The sequence below is a fragment of the Podarcis tiliguerta genome, assembly GCF_965153285.1.
Source record: "Podarcis tiliguerta genome assembly, chromosome: 11".
NCBI lineage: Eukaryota > Metazoa > Chordata > Lepidosauria > Squamata > Lacertidae > Podarcis > Podarcis tiliguerta.
Window position 1 is genome coordinate 7,430,639 of NC_139544.1, and position 21,893 is coordinate 7,452,531.

The window sequence follows — 21,893 nt, forward strand, 5'->3', positions numbered from 1 at the left end:
GAATACAGTGGCACTATAACTTCCCTTGATCTAGATGCTATACTCCTATTGATGCAGCCCAGAATTGCATTGGCTGTTTTAGCTGCCGCGTCACACTGTTGGCTCATGTCAAGTTTGTGGTCCCTTTGCTCTGATAGTCCAGGTTCTGGGTCTATTTATCTACCTACCTGAACCTCAAAGAGCTGTTTCATATGCTAAAGATATGTGGGATTGCAATTTACAACGCTTATTCATGATAACCTGTACGCTTTCCAGGAAAATGCCATTTTACATTGAAGGCAAGGAATACTGACAAAGTTTGCATATTTAGCTTGCAATATGTAATTTAATTTAATTTAATTTTTAATTTAATTATTTATATACCTCCCTATACCCGGAGGTCTCAGGGCAGTTCACATAACAAATTCAAAATGTAAAACCACAATATATAATCATCATCAACCAATAACACACACAACCCAAAAAGAACCACATTTTAAAAGGGCATAGGTTGTCAATCAAATCAACCAAAGGCCTGGTTAAAAAGGAATGTTTTTGCCTGGCGCCTAAAGGTGTATAATGAAGGTGCCAGGCTAACTGCCCACAGATGGGGAGCCACTGCAGAAAAGGCCCTGTTCTCATGCTGCCACCCTCCGGACCTCTCGAGGAGGAGGCACCTGAAGAAGGGCCTCAGAAGATGATCTCAGGGTCCAGGTAGGTTCATATGGAAAGAGGCAGTCCTTGAGGTATTGCAGTCCTGAGCCATTTAAGGCTTTATAAGTTAGAACCAGCACTTTGAATTGGGCCCGGAAACTAATTGGTAGCCAGTGCAGTCAGACCAGGATCGGTGTAATATGCTCAAACCGTCTTGCTTTGGTGAGCAACCTGGCTGCTGAATTCTGCACTAGCTGAAGTTTCCAAACCATCATCAGAGGCAGCCCTGTATATAACGTATAGATTACTGCAACGTGTTTAATGCAATGCTTTTCTTTGTTAAGCTGTAACAAGCGATGAAATGCTAGAAACATGGAACCAGGTTCCCTTCCACGAATGGAGGGAGCCTATTCATAGAAGGCCTTGCATCAAGCAGAGCTTCTGCAGACAAGGGGGGAGTAGATTCCCCCTCACCCCAACAGTGGCACTCAAGCTCTTAAAGCAGTCTTTTGGGGGTGCATAGGTTTAATGGGAGCTGAAAGCCTTCTGATCCATAAGCCAGACTCCATTCACAGACCTCCACCCCAACCTTTTACAATAAGGATTAAAGACATACATTGAAACAACACATAAGGCATGTTTCGTTGTTTCTGAGTGTTCTGGGTCAGTATCATTATCATCCGTAACATGGAAGAAATATGCCTGTGATTAATGGCCTGTCCATTTCAGTTATCATTCCAATCTGGCCCAACATGTCCCATGGCCTGTTTATTTAAGAATCGTGATCCAAATTTACGTGCAAGTTGAGCAATTTTGTCCATCCACCCATTGTCCTTTGGCTGACATTTCCGCTCTGTATTCGTTTTGCAACAGCAGAGGAACAGATAAGGGCATGTCACGTTTGTTGGGTTGGTGTTGAATCGCATCATGGCAAGCGAGCCAGTTCCGTTCAGCTCCTGTGTGACCAGTTGTGCTACTGAGGGCCAATGCCTTATCTGTCTTCCTAACTGTGGGTGTGTCTTCCCTGCACACTGCTGCACTGTTGCTTTCACACAGCTCTCAATTCCACAGAAAACATATATCCCTCAATTTTCATTTAAAAGCATCATTGTTGCATGTTCTTATGCACTCTGCAGCTATTCCGCGCCATTACTTATTCTTCCTTATTCTTCCTTATTATTATTTCCTAGGGCCAATCTTGTTCTAGGTCTAAGCTGTGGCTCATATAAAACTCTGCTTCTTCTTAAGCATAGGTAGAGATAGCCTGTGTACACATAACATTTTATCCTAGAATTAATACAGACCGAGTACTTGTTTTTCTAAAATAGTACACACACAGTTTAGAAGTATTATCATTCTTGCCATTTTGGATGTCAGTATCTAGAATCAATCTGGACTGAAAGCAACTTTAATAATAATAATAATAATAATAATAATAATAATAATAATAATAATTTATTATTTATACCCCGCCCATCTGGCTCAGTCTCCGCAGCCACTCCCGGCGGCTCCCAATCAAGTGTTAAAAGCATTACAGCGCTAAATATTAAAAACTTCCCTGAACAGGGCTGCCTTCAGATGTCTTTTAAAGATAGGATAGCTGATTATCTCCTTCACATCTGAAGGGAGGGTGTTCCACAGGGTGGGCACCACTACCGAGAAGGCCCTCTGCCTGGTTCCCTGTAACCTCACTTCTCGCAGTGAGGGAACCGCCAGAAGGCCCTCGGAGCTGGACCTCAGTGTCCGGACTGAACGATGGGAGTGGAGACGCTCCTTCAGGTATACAGGATCGAGGCCATTTAGGGCTTTAAAGGTCAGCACTAACACTTTGAATTGTGCTCGGAAACGTACTGGGAGCCAATGCAGATCTCTCAGAACTGGTGTTATGTGGTCCTGGTGGCCACTCTCAGTCACCAGTCTAGCTGCCGCATTCTGGATTAATTGCAGTTTCCGGGTAACCTTCAAAGGTAGCCCCACGTAGAGCGCGTTGCAGTAGTCCAAGTGGATGAGGAAGAGCATGACCGATTCCCAACTGAGGAAAAACTACATTTTCCTGCTACAATGACCGCTCCCCACATCAAATGGGGGGCGCCTTTTGTGTGGTCGCACGCAGCCCCCCAGATCCCAGTGCAGCTCCTGGTAGTATGGGCTGGCTTCACCCTCCGCAGGCTGAATACCTGGAGGTCTCCGCCTACCTCAGCCAATCGCCCAATCCTGCCTGGGGAGGTGTTGCCAGGGGACTGGCCAGGTAGGGGGAGGGACTGCCCTGCCCAAAAAACAGAAGGTGACTCTTACCTGTGAATCATCAATTAGTGTGTATGCAACCATATAGACTGAATAGCATTTGTTTTGCTACATTTGCATGTATCTGTGCGCACACATGTTTTTAAGAGTATTGCTTTGGTTCTCAAACTTCATAGCCTTGCCAAGGAATAACTGTCGTCTTGCGGAAAACAAATTGAAGGTGGCAACAGAGCTCCATCCACGCTGTGTCTGGCTTCCAAGTAAATAACATTTAAAGAGAGAGAGAACTTTTTGGCAGAGATCCTTGAGCTTTGATGCCAAAGAACAAGAAATAGCTCCCCCACTCCAGATATTTGAATTAATAAGACTATAAACCAGCAACTTTAAAAGAGGGTTTTAATTATGCTTTTGTGATTCTTTTGAACTGGAACCTTTTCCTAAAAAATGTTCTTTGTTGCTATAGCAATAGATTCCCAGTGAAATTATATCAAACTGGCTTTCTTTCAGGTTTTCAGCAATGTGCAATCAACTCCCACTCGTTCTTCAGTCTGTCAATAATGTTCCTGCCACCATATTCCCCAGTAGCTAACTATATACGAGGTTTAAATTTGGGGGAGGAGTGTAGCTATGCAGCTAGCTAGCTATGCAGCAGGCCAGTAGGGAATGAAGGTGGATTTTGGAATTGTTAAAAGGGAGCTATTTTGCAAAACACCTCTTCAGCGATCCAAGTGCAAAGGAATCCTTAGGAATACTTTTTGCTACCTTTTCACATATAATTGAAGGCGGCTCTCCTTATTGATGATGAGATGAGAACCAACATCTATTAGACTGATGCTGCCAAGGCAATTTAATGTTTCAAGCTGCATCTTGTTCTCTTGAGATGAAATTCTACTGCATTTACACAGTGTGGTTCGGCCTCCCTCATTCAACAGCATTTGATATCTCTACAGGATTAAAGGTGGGGGGGGGCAGAAATCTCCAATGTACCAGGAGAAAATATACCCTTCATGCCAAGGAAGTGAATTAGTTCCAAAGGGGGGGGGGATATACTCTGTGGTTTAAAAGATTTGTAGTTAGCATTTCAGCACTTAAGAAAGAGCCTGTACAATTAGTCTAGCAATACTTTGTTCTCTCCCTTCATTTTGAGTTTGTTTGCAGCATCCCACAACACACAGCAAAAGCAATTTACTCCTTGCTTCCCAGTGTTTTCACGTCCTCTGTTTTTTTTAAAATGGTCTATTTCTACTGAAAGGAGTTTTTCATTACAAGTGAAGAATAGAAAAAGATCTCCGCACACGTGGGCAATAGGGGAAGCAGGCGGAGTTGGGAAAGGAAAGAGGAAGGTTGAGATTAATTCAGCAATAAGAAGGGAAATACCTATACAGAACTGGGTAGGAAAACAGATTACATGTGTACTCTGTCTAAACTGACACTTTCAGGATAAAAAATAAAGACAACAATGCAATAAATGCATGAAAATCTGACTGCAATTAAAATTTATTGGATCAAAACCAGGTAATTGGCTACAAAAACCATTTTGACACAAATTAGTATGGTATGGTTTGCAGTGAGCTTGGTTTAGGGATACATAGTTAATAGGTATGTGGAACCCGTGGATATAAATATATTGCTGGACTCCAATACCCATCAACCCCAGCCAGAAGCCAATGGTCAGGGTTGAAAGGAGTTGGGAGTCCGGCATCATTTTATTTATTTTTAAATAAATGTTATTAAGGTTCATAGAGTAAGATACAAAACTTAATATCTTTTTCCATTTTTTTAAACCAAACCATTAATTTTATCTAAATACGATAAAAATGCAAAGGGGGAGGGGAGATAGAGAAAGAAAAAGAAAGAAAAAGAGTAGAAAAGAGGTTAAAAGAGACAGATAGAAAAATAAGATTCAGAAAATAAAGAACTTCCTATTCTTCATCTGTCTGCTATTAAAAAAAAATAATCACTTCGTCCAATCAGTATAACACCCAACTAAGCCACTTTCTATAAACAAATATTATATTCAAACATCAAATTCAGATATCATTATTTCTTTTTCTTTTTCACGCAGAGTCTACAAGGGGTTTCTAGTCTTTAACAAATGTTAGCAATGACTTTTCTCAGCTAAGCCTGTTAGCAGTGGCGTAGCGTGGGGGGTGCAGGGGGGGGGCCGCACCGGACGCAACATCTGGGGGGGGGTGCGCTCGCACTCGCAGCTCTCTGCCCCTACCTGGCTCACTCACTCTCTCTCACTGCAGTGCTGGCTGTGTGAATCCGATCCGAGCCGCCGGGTCGCTGCCCACTGTGGAGGGGAGGGTGCCAGGCGTGCGGTGCGGTGCGGAGCGGAGAGAGAGCGAGGGACAGTGGGGGAGGGACAGTGCAGGGGGGGGCGCAAATTACTTGCCTTGCCCCGGGTGCTGACAACCCACGCTACGCCACTGCCTGTTAGTTTTAACAGCCATTCTCGCATTGTTGGTAATAATATGTCCTTCTATCTTTGTGCATATAAACGACACACAGCCGTAATCATATATTGTAACAAAGTTCCATTGGCCTTTTCTAACCAGAGTCCAGCATCGTCTTTGGAGCCACAGTTCCCCCATCTCTGTTTAGCTGCCTCAGCTCCATACGAGCTCAGCCTTCCACATAAGAACCAGTGTGGCGCGGTGGTTCGAGTGTTGGACTAAGACCTGGGAGATCAGGGTTTGAATCCCCACTCAGCCATGCAGCTCACTGGTTGACCTCAGGCCAATCACTCACTCTCAGCCTTATTCTTGTTGCAAGAATAATATCGGAGGACTATGTACTTTGATCTCCTTGAAGGAAAGGTGATCTATAAATGCAGTAAACAAATAAACCCATGGAAGTCCAAGGCTGCAGCATAAGAAAATTAACTGGGGCTGGGGAAACCATGAAGGAAGATAGTGTGAGTTTGAGGGGGTAGAAAGTATGAGCACAGGCTTGCCAATCCCAGTCCCCTTGTCTAGGCAATGGCTGTAAACAGTTGAGCACCAGAATAGTTGAGCATCATGATTAGCATAACCAAAGAAGGGGTGGTGCCTTCTGAACAAATGGGTGAGCCATTCCCCTCCTCACCTGGCTAGTAGTTAGAAGGACAAGAGCCAAAGTACTGTATTTTTCGCTCTATAAGACGCACCAGACCACAAGACACACCTAGTTTTTGGAGGAGGAAAACAAGAAAAAAAGAATCTCAGAAGCCAGAATAGCAAGAGGGATTGCTGCGCAGCGAAATCAGCGATCCCTCTTGCTGTTCTGGCTTCTGGGATAGCTGCGCAGCCTGCATTCGCTCCATAAGACGCACATAAGACGTACTTTTTAGGAGGGAAAAAGTGAGTCTTATAGAGCAAAAAATACGGTAAGTTGTGTATCAGCTGAGCAACACAGCAGGCTGAGAAACAGAAAGACAGAGACAAGCTTGATTTGATATCTAAGGCTGTACTAATGAAGGAGCAAGTTCTGTTAATGTTGTGAGCTCCCCCATCTCAGGCTCGGGTCATATATATGTGCAGATAAAACCATCTCTCCTAAAGACACCACAGTCTCCGCTGGCCTTCATCCCAAGGAAACCAAATCCCAGGTAAGCGCCTGGAACCCTTTGCAGTCTCTCACCGTTCAGAGAGGGGTGGCATGTAACAAAACACATTGATCTTTTTCACACACAGAGCCAGTGTGGTGTAGTGGTTAAGAGCGGTAGTCTCGTAATCTGGGGAACCGGGTTCGCGTCTCCGCTCCTCCACATGCAGCTGCTGGGTGACCTTGGGCCAGTCACACTTCTCTGAAGTCTCTCAGCCCCACTCACCTCACAGAGTGTTTGTTGTGGGGGAGGAAGGGAAAGGAGAATGTTAGCCGCTTTGAGACTCCTTAAAGGGAGTGAAAGGCGGGATATCAAATCCAAACTCCTCTTCTTCTTCTTCTTCATATATCTGGCTGCATTTTTGCAGCCAAGGTGGGACCAGACATAAAAGTACAATTATATGCTTGTTTACACAGAAGTAAGTCCCACTGAACATAATGGGACTTACTTCTGAGTCAGCACATGTAGGATGATGATGCAATTTTAGCCCAACCATGGATGTAAAACGCACTGTTTGCCGCCTCCCGAGCAGAGACTAAGCAGTGCCTTTTCAGCTATTATTGGAATAAGAAAGCTCACTCAGATATGCTGCTAATTATGTCACACTGAATATCCGTATTGGATATTGTTTAATTAGATTCTATTACATCCATTAAGAAACTTCTGAAAGTGCATTGAAGGAGCAAGTCAGCTTATAGTGAGGAATAAATGCTGCCAAGTTATAAAAAAAGGCTCACATTTATATTGATTTGCCTTGTGCTCAGACCGCCATTTAATAGTAAGTAGGTTTAAATGGACAAGCAATAAGAACTCTTTGTATCATCTGGTTCTTTTACATCTCTTTAGACTTCCAGGCTGTGTGTGATTACAAAAGACCTAATATAAATTAATGTGCACAAGAGACATGCATAAAGCAGTGCATTAAATTTTAGCTAAGAGGAGACATTCATTTTTCATTAGATGAGCTACTTTTATAATGCAAAAAAGGTCTTTGTTTAACAGGCTAAAACGCTGGCAATGATGAACAATTGCCCCATTTCAATATGCTTTGAGTGTGGGAATTCTGATTTGCACATAAAGCTGTCTTGTCAATGACTTCTGCTTTCACTTCAAGGTTCAGGTACGATATATCAAATAAAAGCATATGAAATATGAAGCACAACTTTGTCCGACTAAATAAAGACCGATTATAAGGATGGCACATTTCTTAAACATTTCAAGTGAGGCAGAATTGATGCCACATAGAACGAGCAAAAATCCTTCATTTGTCATCGGCAAGACCTTTTGCAGTGGCAAAGATGCCACCAATTATATTCAACCTTTCATACAATGTTTGTAATCCTGTGCAGGAGCACTATGAGTCATGCATTCTTCATAGCTGGAAAGTGGAGCCACAGGCAAGCATGGTGCTCTGTGTTCTGTTCCATATCTTCATACTAATGATGACATTACATGGTTTTATATTAGTGTCCTCCTTGGAAATGTGTGATGATTACAATTCCAAGGGCTTGTTGAGATGCTTAGAGATGTTTGATGTCAATGCTAGATTGATCATTAATTTTACAATGTTTAAGCAGAGGGCTGAAGATGAGGATCATCAAGTGTACTTAGTACCCAGGTACTAATCTGAGCCATGTAATCAACACCTGAAAATTGTGAGTTTAGCATACAACCTGTTTCTAGTTGAAAGGCTCATACCCAGGACATGTGACAAAATCATGTGAGGAGAGAGAGCCTCTGAGCATGCATTCATGTCACCATGATCTATACCTGCATGTTGAAACTTCCAGTACAGTGGTGCCCCGCAAGACGAATGCCTCGCAAGACGGAAAACCCACTAGACGAAAGGGTTTTCCGTTTTGGAGGTGCTTCGCAAAACGAATTTGCTATGGGCTTGCTTCACAAGACGAAAATGTCTTGCAATTCCTGGGGGTTTTTTTCCGCTCCCCACCCCCTTTTTCTAAGGCACTAAGCTGCTAATAGCCTTTTAGCAGCTAATCCGCTAATCCCTTAAGCCTTTAATAGCCGCTAATAGCCGCTAAACCGCTAATAGCGCTACTCCGCTAATGGGCTTGCTTCGCAAGACGAAAAAACTGCTAGACGAAGAGACTCACGGAACGGATTCTTTTCGTCTTGCGAGGCACCACTGTATTATTATTTTTTTAACGTTAACTATGTGAATGTCTCTGTGAGAAAAGGCTGGTGAAACAAAGCAACTCTCATGCTGATTTTGGAGAGCAGGAATGGGGAGCCTGTGGCCCTACAGACATTGATAGACTACAGCTCCCATCATCCCTAACCATTAATCGTACCGGCTGTAGCTGATGGGTGCCAGGAGTTCAGTAAATCGGATCCTCTTCAAGGGGGGTACGCATTGCGCTTGGGGCCCCAGGCATCTTGGTCCCTAAAGCCAATGGCTTGGCTTGGGGGGTGGCCATGAAACGTTCTTTAATCCCTGCGCAATGTTTGCTGGACCTCTTTGTCTTCGCGCGGCGGATCACTCGCCCACCCCACCCCCTTTATCTGGTGTGTTGGCCTTGCTATGGACGTTGTTGGTTGCCTGTTTTGCAATGGGGGCCTGGTAGGAATTTTTCCATCTGGCAGATTGGCAGAGCCATTTGGTTTTCGCCTACCATGTAGCAATCGTCACAACTTTGTACGGTTTGGCGGTTAGGCATTGGATCAGCCATGTGTGGGGAGGGGAGGTGCAGCCATCATCTGCCCCTTGAAGCTCAAGGGTATTCCGTTAAAGGAATCAGGGGTTGGCCTGGGTATTGTCCAAAACCCCGTGGTAGGGGCTAGGGCCATACCAGGATCCCACGGGGGCACCGGGGGGAGCTTGAGTTGGTTCGCATCGGTGGGGCTCCCTCTGGAGGTGTTTCACCCTTTTATCAGATTCCCCACAATGTAGGTGGAAGTCTGATATAGTTTGGATGATTCCAATGCCTAAGCCAATACCGCTCACATTCTGTAGTCAATAAAGTTGTGGCCTAAATTTGGCCCAATAACTTAAACTAAAATCCTGTGTCACTGTGTCTTCATTTTTGGGGAGTGGTTGGGGGTCTCAAAGTGCAACATCAGGAGGACCATATGTTTATGTTGTTGTTGTTGTTTAGTCGTTCAGTCGTGTCCGACTCTTCGTGACCCCATGGACCAGAGCACGCCAGGCACTCCTGTCTTCCACTGCCACCCACAGTTTGGTCAGATTCATGTTTGTAGCTTCGAGAACACTGTCTAACCATCTCGTCCTCTGTCGTCCCCTTCTCCTTGTGCCCTCCATCTTTCCCAACATCAGGGTCTTTTCTAGTGAGTCTTCTCTTCTCATGAGGTGGCCAAAGTATTGGAGTCTCAGCTTCATGATCTGTCCTTCCAGTGAGCACTCAGGGCTGATTTCCTTAAGAATGGATGCGTTTGATCTTCTTGCAGTCCATGGGACTCTCAAGAGTCTCCTCCAGCACCATAATTCAAAAGCGTCAATTCTTCGGCGATCAGCCTTCTTTATGGTCCAGCTCTCAATTCCATACATCACTACTGGGAAAACCATAGCTTTTACTATACTGTCCTTTGTTGGCAAGGTGATGTCTCTACTTTTTAAAATGCTGTCTAGGTTTGCCATTGCTTTCCTCCCAAGAAGCAGGTGTCTCTTAATTTATGGCCAAGCATTAAATATGAAATAAGTAATACAATGAACTGCTTGCTGCAAGCTCTGCGCACCTTCCATTAAAGTTGCCTTTAAACAATAGTGCCAAGATCCAAGAGTCCCTTGCAGGAATGGGAGCTCTGAAATGCTCCTACTTCCATTTCGGTGTCAGAGGCAGCCCCATCACACCCAACATGAGAAACTGTTGGGACAGTATTTAGTTAGCAGCGGAGAAGTCTGCATCTCCCTCTTCATTTCAGAGCTCTGTTTCTTAGGAACAACGATCTTTAGCACAAAAAGTTGTGCAGCAAATTGTGCAACAAATTAACTTATGCTGTCTGTATTGATTGTTGTACAATTTAATGTTGTCTAGATGCTGGAGAGGAAGGCCTTCCAGCCTTGCTGCAAAACTTGCCTCCTCTTTCAAAATGTGAAATGGCATGCTCCAAAGGAATGTACAAAGCTGAACAGGGAAGCACACAAATTTGGATCAGGAAGTACAGCTGTAGTCCTGTATCTGAGCTATAGCTGCATCCATTTAAGCCAGGTGTCTTCCAATAAACAATTCTTAAAATTGTCTACCTTCAGGGTTCAATAGATCCCTTTCTACATCATCTTGTCTGCTGCAGAACCACTGCATATCTGCCACAAAACTCCACAGATTCGGCATGTCCTAAGGCATAAAAGGTCGACCAAAGTGACCAAGGGGCTGGAGCAGCTCTCAAATGAGGAGATTTTGGCTTGGAGTGCAGGGAAGGGGCTAACATGAATAAAATTGTGTACAGTGTGGAAAACTTGTGCATAGGTTTTTTTCTCCCTCTCCATAAAACTGGTCATCCAATTAAGTTAAAACTGAAGTGTGGGAGATTCAGGACAGACAAAAAGGAAGTGCTTATTTGCACAGTACAAATTTCGCTACCACAAGTAATGGTTGCATCTCCAGAAGAGGATTAGACAACTTCACAGTGGATAAAGCTATCAAGGCTATCAGCATCTGGTACAAGTCAGATGCAAATGTCATATAATCCACAATTGTGTCAAACATGAGATGAAGGCTTTGAAATTTGATGTAGGATGATTTGCCCTCAAAGTAAACAGTGTGCTTTCCTCCTCAGTCAATATGACAGACTTGCTTGTGTCCTTTTTTGACTTTGTATAACCAGAATACAAAGGTGTGCTTAGGCACATGCCAGCAAGGTAGCTGTCACTTCTATATGCTATTGAACTCATACTACCATGCCAGCCAACAGTGAGGGCATACTTTTTTTTCAGAGGAGGGTTTCAGATTGTGTGTTCAGCATTCGGTGAGGAAGAACACAAATCCCCGCTTCTTTGTTTTGCTTACTTTCTGCACAACCTGATGGAAATCCTTGACATGGTGCGCTGAATACCTGGAGAAATTGTATGGTATTGAAACATCACTTATAAAAACAGGTGTCAGTGCTCTCACTTCACAATGACATGAAATGGACAGCTTTAGAGTCTCTTTCTACAGCACTCCACATTGAGGTAGACATTTGCAAGCTGTACGATGACTTCTTCTGCGCTTTGCAACAAACAAGGGATGAGATGATCTTGAAGGAGCAGAATATAAATCAGAGATGAGGGGAGACTTTGCAGATGAATGCCAGAGGGCAGAGGTAAACAAACTAGTCTCTTTCACGCTTTCCATTCCTGGATCTAATGTGAGAAAGTTTTCATAAATAAAGTCCAAGGACAGAAACAGGCTGAGAAATAGTGTAGTGAAGACTGAGGTCCAGGTGCAGCTGAACATTCACATGGCCTGTGCAGATTCTCTTGACTGCTTAAGAAAAGAACCCAGATCTGCTAAGAGGAGCAAGGGGCCAGCTCAAATACAAATTTTAAAGGAAGGAAGGCCAACCCAGCTTTCAGGTAAAAACTGTTAGGATTCTTGCTCCGTGTTTGCAGTCATGGGATTGTTGTCTATCACATGACGGTGTATGTTTTCATTCCACAGTGTGGGAAGTGACGGAGATAGGATGTTTGGGTGTTACTGTGTTCCGTGAAGTGGGGCTATTGTCCCTTGTTTCTCTCTCTTTGCTGTCTGATGAGAAAGAGAATTCTCTGAGTGTATTATACGCAAATAAACGTAGATTAGCCAAAATGCTGTGCTACTGAGTTCTGTTATGCAAACTGCAAATACTCGGCGGATCCCTAAGTGTGCTGATGCTTCTTGGTATCAGTCACTGTGATGTTCAGGCTGAAGAAAGCATTTAATTTCAATTATTTCACTATGAAGGTGGCACGTCAACTACCTAGCTGCAGGGAGGGAGAATACAACAAGTTTGGGAGGGGGACAGACATGGCCCTGGAGGTTGACTCTGGGGAGACCCACTACTCTCCCTGGGGTTTAAAGGTGAGCTGAAGGGGTCAAATTGGGTAGAAATTCACTGTCTTTTTTTGGGGGGGGGATCTTCTGGAATTTCTTCCACCACAGTTGATAAATCTACTTGAGCATCACAATTACTCTTCTTAGAATGGAGAACGTGAGCTAGAATATACGTCTTACATCTTCAAGCTGAAGGGGGAGATCAATAAAGACAGACAAACTGCCTTCTGGGGGAACTTGTCTATCACTTCTGATCTTCTCATATAGGAACTACTGAAAGGCTTCCAAGGAATCTCAAGTTCCCTGGAACGTATCTTGAATACCAAGGAGCCATAGCATATAAAACTGGGCACAGGATTTCAGCCTTTCTTTTGCACCATATATTCTAGTTTATTATACCATACAACTCTATGAATAGAATCACAGAATTGTAGAGTTGGAAGGGACCCCAAGGTTCATCTAGTCCAGCCCCCTGCAATGCAGGAATCTCAGCTAAAGCATCCATGACAGATGGCCATCCAACCTCTGCTTAAAAACCTCCGAGGAAGGAAAGTCTACAACCTCCCAAGGGAGTCAGTTCCACTGTTAAACAGCTGAAAGAAATTTCTTCGATTGTTTAAAAAAAACCTTAAGGCTCCAGTGCTAGACCCTGTTTTTAGGAGTAAGCCCCACTGAATTACTTCCAAGTGGGCATGTATAGGATTGTACTGTAAGCTACTAATAGGTAAAGGTAAAGGTGTTGGGATATGAGTACTACGCAGCTGCAAACTAGCAGCTCGGTGTTTACATCACATGATGGCCCTGACCGTGGGACAGGAAGCTCCAGGGAATTCATAGGGCGATTCACAGGGATTTGTTCTTTGTGTAATATGAGACCTTCCTGTTGCTTTTGTGAAGGAAGTCTCTTGCAGTTGCTTGGAGGAGACTGAACTAAATGGACATGTTTTTGTACACTGAGAGCCAGTGTGGTGTAGTGGTTGAGAGTGGTAGTCTCCTAATCTGGGGAACCGGGTTCGCGTCTCCACTCCTCCACTCCTCCACATGCAGCTGCTGGGTGACCTTGGGCCAGTCACACTTCTCTGAAGTCTCTCAGCCCCACTCACCTCACAGAGTGTTTGTTGTGGGGAAGGAAGGGAAAGGAGAATCTTAGCTGCTTTGAGACTCCTTAAAGGGAGTGAAAAGGCAGGATATCAAATCCAAACTCTTCTTCAACTCTTCTACAGATGTACAGACAGAAATAAACCATAGATGAAACAGACTTTCTGACTTTCTTCTTTCTCCTGCTGGTATGCAAGGAAGAAGGGGGTGTGCATTTTCCACGCTGGGAGATGTCGCCTATCAAGATCTAGCCTGGACTGCGGGGATGACAGCCAGAGCAGATCACCGGCAAACAAACCCCCGGGAGCCTGGAGAGGGGCCAGCCTCTCCGAAGGGGGCTAGTTTTCCAACAAAAGGGACCCCTGACCATTAGGTCCATTCGTTGCCGACTCCGGGGTTGCGGCGCTCATCTCGCTTTATTAGCCGAGGGAGCCGGCGTACAGCTTCCAGGTCATGTGGCCAGCATGACTAAGCTGCTTCTGGCGAATCAGAGCAGTGCATGGAAACGCCATTTACCTTCCCGCCGGAGCGGTACCTATTTATCTACTTGCACTTTGATGTGCTTTCGGACTGCTAGGTTGGCAGGAGCAGGGACCGAGCAATGGGAACTCACCCCATCGCAGGGATTCGAACCGCTGAACTTCTGATCAGCAAGTCCTAGGCTCTGTGGTTTAACCCACAGCACCACCGCGTCCCTAAGCTACTAATAAGTGACAGCAAAAGGGTGGTGGCAAGATAGCGAAGTATTCCATGACTTTATGAATAGGTGCATGTCCTAGTCCAATTTTCCACAACCTAATTCCCCCCCCCCCCCGATGATTTGGACTACAACTCCCATCAGTCCTAGCCAGCACTGCCAATAGTCAGGAATGCTGTGAATTGCAGTGAAAAACATTTGGAAGGTACCATGTTGAGGGGAAATTATCCTATCCATTGGCCGCTGACTGATGTCCAATTTACCACTCTATGATAAATGACTTTGAATTTGAAGCATTATTCATTAAATTAGTTAAAGCTTTTATAATCCACTTTTCCAGCCTACAGAAACTGCCCAGAAGTCACTTACAGCTAGCACATTACAATCATGCACGGTGTCATATTTAAAAAGCAAAACGAAAACAAGAAATGCAAGAGACAAAACTAAAACGAGAGACTGAGACTATGAAATACAGACTTTTACACCCACCTTAAGAGTTCAAATGGACTGCTGCACCTTTTCAGGAAATGAAACAATTTTAGCCGTTTCTTTTTTTAAGTTTTTGTGACAAAGGATGAGAATGACCTATATTTAAAAATCCTAGTCAAATGAGGGGGAAGAGGGCATTAGCCACATAGAAAGCATAGCTATTTTCTGCTCCAGTGGTCAGGTTTTGAAAGCTCTTTCGTGTGATGCTAAGTGACAGCAGGAAGGCTTACTGCCACATGTACACTGTAAATGCAGGTGACAGGCCCCCAGGACATTTAGAGACAGAAGACCTTAGCAAGGCTCAGGGGACATGGGTGGGGAACAGACTTGGCTGCAGCCCCGTTTCAGGAGAAGACAGGATTGTTAAAGAGCAAGAAACTCCTGACGGTAAGGAGTTAGAGGCCCTTATGTCCCATTGCAAATTTTGCCTAGAGACACTCCTTGTCTAAAGGCGTGGTGGGATCCATGCAGCTTCTTATCCACACATCAGTTTCCTCAGTCCAAACTGTGTTCGCATACGAGGGTACTTCTGTTCCAAGTGGAAAGAAGCGCAACAGCTCTGTGTGTGTAAATATCATGCTCCAGATATTTTAATCTGATCTGTGCCTTTGTGTGCAAGATAGACAGGTGGAGTGTACATCTGTGAAATATGCCACACATAATTATAATATCTCTAAAACGTCTTGGTGACACTGTTTGCATAGATTTGATCCTTGTTATTTCATATACATGAGTGTTTACTTTAGGAAATACCAAGGGATGTGGGTAAATACTCACAGAAAATAGTGCATTCATGTGCTAATTTAAGACCATGCAAGAAGCATTTAGCTAAGAGCTGCACAGGGCAGTTTTTGGAAATATTTGGCTTGTTAGTGGGGGTAGCTGGGTGCTGCAGAAGCAGCTATCATACATTTTTGTTGCAGACATGTTATTTCCAGATCTCCAGAATTTGAAAATAAATCTGCCTTTCATATTCTGCTACTGGAACAGGACAAAATGTACACTCACAATGCTATTTTTCTTTTTAAAATGTAACCCTCAAATGATCATGTCTTCTTCTTTTAAGCTACATTTAATTCCAGTCAGGTGCTGATTTTATGTTTGAGCTAATCTGTCATGACTCTTGACTACTGTGAGATGCACATAGGAAAACCACAGTGAAAAGCCAGTTAATAACTGTATGACCCAGTTATTTACTTAGGAATTACAGAATTCCCTTGTTAAATACTAGTGGAAGCTGCTCTATTGGAGATAAAGGGGCATGGCCCACAAATCTCATTCTGGCCTCAGCCAGTCCTTACCTGCCTCCTGGGGGTGGCACTGCCTATGTAGGATTCAGCAGGGAGAAGGATGGAGACAAAACTAGAATTAGTTGGCTCTGCCTCTTATTGGCTCTCGCTCTCCCCACATTTAGGCTCCACATTTTCCACCCTACCAGTCCAAAGGATTGCCATACAGTATTTTAAAAAACCAGGACACCTCGAAAGCCTTTTTTAGACAGACCCCAAAATTACAAAAAAAACCGCCAATTTTGTTGCATGCTGAAGTTCCAGGACAAACTGCCGCCTTCCAGAAATCCACCCCGAACGTCAATTCTGCCTTTGAAATTCCAGTAATGTCCGGGACATATGGCAGCCTGCTACAAGCACCAGCCACCACTGCTAAATCCTCCATGGGGCTTATGTATGCGTAGCAATAAACTATGTCCTAACAATTTCCCTTTTGTTGTGGTTTAGTCATTTAGTCGTGTCCGACTCTTCGTGACCCCATGGACCAGAGCACTCCACGCACTCTTGTCTTCCACTGCCTCTTGCAGTTTGGTCAAACTCATGCTGGTAGCTTCGAGAACACTGTCCCACCATCTCGTCCTCTGTCGTCCCCTTCTTGTTGTGCCTTCCATCTTTCCCAGCATCAGGATCTTTTCCAGGGAGTCTTCTCTTCTCATGAGGTGGCCAAAATACTGGAGCCTCAGCTTCAGGATCTGTCCTTCCAGTGAGCCCTCAGGGCTGATTTCCTTAAGAATGAATAGGTTTGATCTTCTTGCAGTCCATGGGACTCTCAAGAGTCTCCTCCAGCACCATAATTCAAAAGCATCAATTCTTCTGCGATCAGCCTTCTTTATTGTCCAGCTCTCACTTCCATACATCACTACTGGGAAAACCATAGCTTTTACTATACGGACCTTTGTTGGCAAGGTGATGTCTCTGCTTTTTAAGATGCTGTCTAGGTTTGTCATCGCTTTTCTCCCAAGAAGCAGGCGTCTTTTAATTTCGTGACTGCTGTCACCATCTGCAGTGATCGTGGAGCCCAATAAAGTAAAATCTCTCACTGCCTTCCCTGCATTCACTCATTAAAAGCAGCAGCAGATGAGTTGGGAAGGGCAAGTAAAATAGATCTGGGCCAAATGCAACACTGCCACCCTGACCCCAGTCAAACAAAGGCTTGCAAGGTCCCCTGACCACAGTACATGTAAGGATGTGGCAGGGAAAAGGTTAAGACAACAAAAGTCTCTGGGCTTGTATCAGGCTATCTGTTTTCACAGATGGTCTTTGCGAGCTGAAATCTAGGCAGCTGGATTATAGTGATGTAGAAATCTTTGATTCTAATTATAATTTGTTGAGTCTGAATTCTGAGATTCACAGGCAATTTGATAATAAATTAAGCAGTGCCAGAGCATGGCTATTCAGTAGGCTTTTAAATGACACGTTGCGGGTTCTAATCACTTGAGCTGTCTCTGAGCTTTTTCCCAGAAACACAGAGGTAACACCTTCTGCTTATAAAGGTAAGGTAAGGTGATTTACATAAATCGAGATGAATGTAAATAAACCTACAAGCATGTGATAGACTTTGAATGGGTCTATCTTGCAGTTTTTAAAATTAGAAAGCCACTGCAGCGTTTTTAGAAAGTCTGCAGGGCTTTTCCTTCCTTTCTCTAGATGTAATGGATACATTAATTTTGAGCAAGGTACTTCTTGTGCCTCAGATCTTCTTGACTGAATAATGATACACATATCCTTATTGAACCAGCTGAATCACGATCTCTCAGGCGAGCCACTGCCGAGAACAACAGAATGATAGATACTCAGAAGCTGACCTTGGGATAGACACGGGTGTATGGAAGCACTCTGAACCCTTGGTCCCATATATAGAAAATATAAATAATATGCTTCAACATAACACATTGTCATATAATGGATAAATGATGGCTGTAATCCATTTCAAACATAAGAAGAGTCTGCTAGATCAGGCCAGTGGTCCATCTAGGCCAGCATCCTGTTCTCACAGTGGCCAACCAGATGCCTACAGGAAGCCTGCAAGCATCACAGGAACACAACAACACTCTGCCCAGCTGCTATTCAAAGGCATCGTGCCTCTGAGAGTGAAGGTAGAGCCCAGCCATTGTACCCAGGAGCCACTGGTAGCCTTGTCCGCCATTAAATTGTCTAATCTTCTGATAAAATGAGACCTTCGTAGGGTTTGCTGTTTAAATGAAAGGAAGAACATTATATATGGTTCATTGGACACAAGACATCACCTTGCTGACAAAGGTCCATATAGTTCAAGCTATGGTTTTCCCAGTGGTGATGTATGGAAGTGAGAGCTGGACCATAAAGAAGGCTGATCACCAAAGAATGGATGCTTTTGAATGATGGTGCTGGCGGAGACACTTGAGAGTCCCATGGACTGCAAGAAGATCAAACCCATTCATTCTGAAGGAAATCAGCCCTGAGTGCTCACTGGAAGGACAGATCCTGAAGCCAAGGCTCTAATACTTTGGCTACCTCATGAGAAGAGAAGACTCCCTGGAAAAGACCCTGATGTTGGGAAAGATGGAGGGCACAAGGAGAAGCAGGCGACAGAGGACGAGATGGTTGGACAGTGTTCTCGAAGCTACAAACATGAGTCTGACCAAACTGCGGGAGGCAGTGGAAGACGGGAGTGCCTGGCGTGCTCTGGTCCATGGGGTCACGAAGAGTCAGACACGACTAAATGACTAAACAACAACAACTACCTATAACCAGGACCTGTGCTCTTGATGTCATTACAGACCAAGTGGCTTATTCTCCTGGTCCTGAGACTTCTGATCTAAATGCAACTGCCTGCAAAAAGAAAATAAAAGACTGAAAAAATGTATAATTTAAGCTTGGTATTTTTACCCTTGCTAATAACATTCTTGAGACCAGATCCTCTGGTCCATCAAGTTAACTCCGCATCACTTATGCAAGACCAAATGTCGGGAAAAGTTATTTTTCATAGTTATTTGTGTGTTTCCAAGTGGCGCCAGGTTTCCTTGTTCACCAACAGTGCTCTTCCACTGTCCATTATCTGATATGTGTTTAAAAACGGCAAAGAATGTCAGTGTCCTCTTTTCTGATGAACACACTTTGGGACTCATCACAAAGAAGACAAGTTCAGCCGGAGTCTGAGGTATTGTGATGATACCTAGAAGTGGGTTAAATTGCTTTAAAATGGCAACTATGTGTATTGGGACCAGGAATGACACTATGGCAGAGATGGAAGCTTTCTGCTTTGCGTCTGCAAAAGGTTTGGTGCAGCCATACCCATTGCTCCCTGTCCTGTAACATCTTGCTAAAATCATATAACTTTTTATAACACAAGTGTTCTGACTGTGAGTTTTGTATCCCGTTTCTCTTGTGCTATAGTGCAAGAGTGCAATGATGTGGTTTCAGGAAGCTTCACAGAACTAACGAAGCAGAATGATGGGTGGTCTGATACAAATCCACCACAACTGTACTATTATGTCAACATGTTCCAGATTACACCTGCAAAACACACCAATCTGGGGGCAGGGGACAGCGGAATAGATTTCAGGAATCAGGAATAAGACTATTGGTCAGAAGATGGATTAACATCCCTCCCCCCTGTGATTCTTTAGCCTTTCAAAATACACTCCCACTTTACACATGAAAATCCAGGGGTTTATCTGCCACCTTCATGTATAGTTTGGAGTTATGTAAAGCAGCTTTGGACGCACAGTGTGAAGCTGATGGAATTTAAATATAGTCTATGTGGGCAGGATTGCAGCCTTTATTTTTTTAAAAAAAGCTTCCAAACAGTTCATTATGCTGTTCAGCATCCATGGCAACAAATGCTAAACGGTCTGCCTCACTAGATAATGCAGAAAAAGCAACAGAACCAAGACAGTGTATTCCAAAACATTTTGTGGCTGCCTGGTATCAAAACAGAAAAGGAACTGTTATATTCATGCAGAATTACATTTCGCTTCCTAATGTGCAAGGTTTTGGTGTTTTCGCTTCAAATTAAATGAACGGAGAAAATTAATAAATCTAAGGTTGCTGAACTGATGTTTACTCAGATAAAATGGGCTTGTAAATAGGTCCTGTCCTTGGAGCAAGGATGATTGCCTAAGCTCTTGCCCTGTGTTTCAGATGGCTCTTCTTCAGCTGCTGCACATTAAACTGATGACCATGGATGAGCAACATCGTGGGAGGGATGTTTGAGAACTAAGGTGAAACTGTGAAGCTCCCTTTTTAATTTTTGCTATCAGATGTTGCATGTTGTTTCAGTAACCTGGTTATATTTAGTATTGAAATGTGGATTTTTGCATGTTTTATTTTTGTTTTGTTATGTTATTATGAAATTCTTACTACATTATTGCTTTTGCTATGTTATTATGAAATTGTTGTTGTGTCATTGTCTTGCTGTGCTATTGTGGTATTGTTTTCGTAATATTTTGCGGTGGACCCCCTCTATAATACTGCCGTGGGTTATCTTTTAGTTTTGTGCGAAGGTAAATTTAGCTACTTGGAGACTCAGGCAGAAGATGAACAAATAAGAAAGATTTAATTTACCGAACAAAGTTGACAAACAACAATGCTATTCCTTAGCAAAAAGCACAGAAACCTTGTAATACTGAACTCTATAGGAAGGCAATATACAGGGTGAGCCTCCATTAAATTTACCCTGAAGAACATCACACAGAATTCAGTGGCCGTTACTTCCTGCAAAATATGCATAGGATTTCTCTCCCCAGTGCCTAAGTGTATAAACCATTCAAGGACATACAGACATGTATCCCCAAATGAGCAAGCTATGATAATGTTTTGTTGCCACCTTCAATTCCCAACTGTTCTAGAATTGTGTTTGATTCATTACAATGCCTTTTATTAATTACAGGGAATCCAGTCTGGCTGAAAGCCTTTATATTCCCTGGCATGGTCCACGGAAATAAAGGTCCCATTATCTCAACTAGGCAAATGATTTACAACCCTCTTCAAGTATCACTTATGCTCAATTTACACAGTCATCTTTACATACAAATAACAGGCAAACAGTCACATAAATTTTGGCTTTGCACTACAGCTGCTTTTGTGATTCGGTTGTTAGCCAACAAAGCAACACAATTTTATCCTCTTTGGCTTTTCCTTTTAGAAGGTTAAGCCTCCTCGATTATCAGCAAGTGGGGTAATATTGGCCCTTTCCATTTTCAGCAAGAAGGGAAGAATATTGTCTGTTTACCCAGGGATAGCAGACCTGTGCATGATTAAAGGCAGCAAGCCCATCAATGAGTCCTTGTAACAAGCAATGGAACTCATCCTGTGCTGTGTTGGACTGTGCATTTACCCACCCCTGCTTCACATCATTGGCTGCCATTGGTTCAGGGTTGGGTGGGGAAAATGTGCATCCTGATGTCAGGACAGAGGATAAATGGAGAAACTTACCAGAGGGAGGGAAGTGAAAACTCCACAATGGCTGCCATGTCCTTTGTAACAACAGTTGCCCTCCTTTGTGAGCTGTACTGTGAAAATTTGCATTTTCCATTAGTTCTTATAGCCAAGAAGGACTTTGGTTTTCTTCCTTTTTGCAGCGGCCCTTTGTGAAATGGGACGCGGGTGGCGCTGTGGGTTAAACCACAGAGCCTAGGGCTTGCCGATCAGAAGGTTGGCGGTTCGAATCCCCGCGACGGGGGGAGCTCCAGTTGCTCGGTCCCTGCTCCTGCCAACCTAGCAGTTCAAAAGCACGTCAAAAGTGCAGATAAATAGGTACCCCTCCAGCGGGAAGGTAAACGGTGTTTCCATGCACTGCTCTGGTTCGCCAGAAGCGGCTTAGTCATGCTCTCCACATGACCTGGAAGCTGTATGCCGGCTCCCTCAGCCAATAAAGCAAGATG

At 43.8% G+C, this 21,893-nt stretch overlaps 1 protein-coding gene across 1 annotated transcript in view; it reads left to right on the top strand.

Annotated features, from left to right (window-relative positions):
- The window catches only part of DAPK1 (death associated protein kinase 1), a 551,448-nt gene that overhangs the window by 442,091 nt on the left and 87,464 nt on the right, over positions 1-21,893 (top strand). The gene's annotated exons all lie outside the window — the stretch shown is intronic.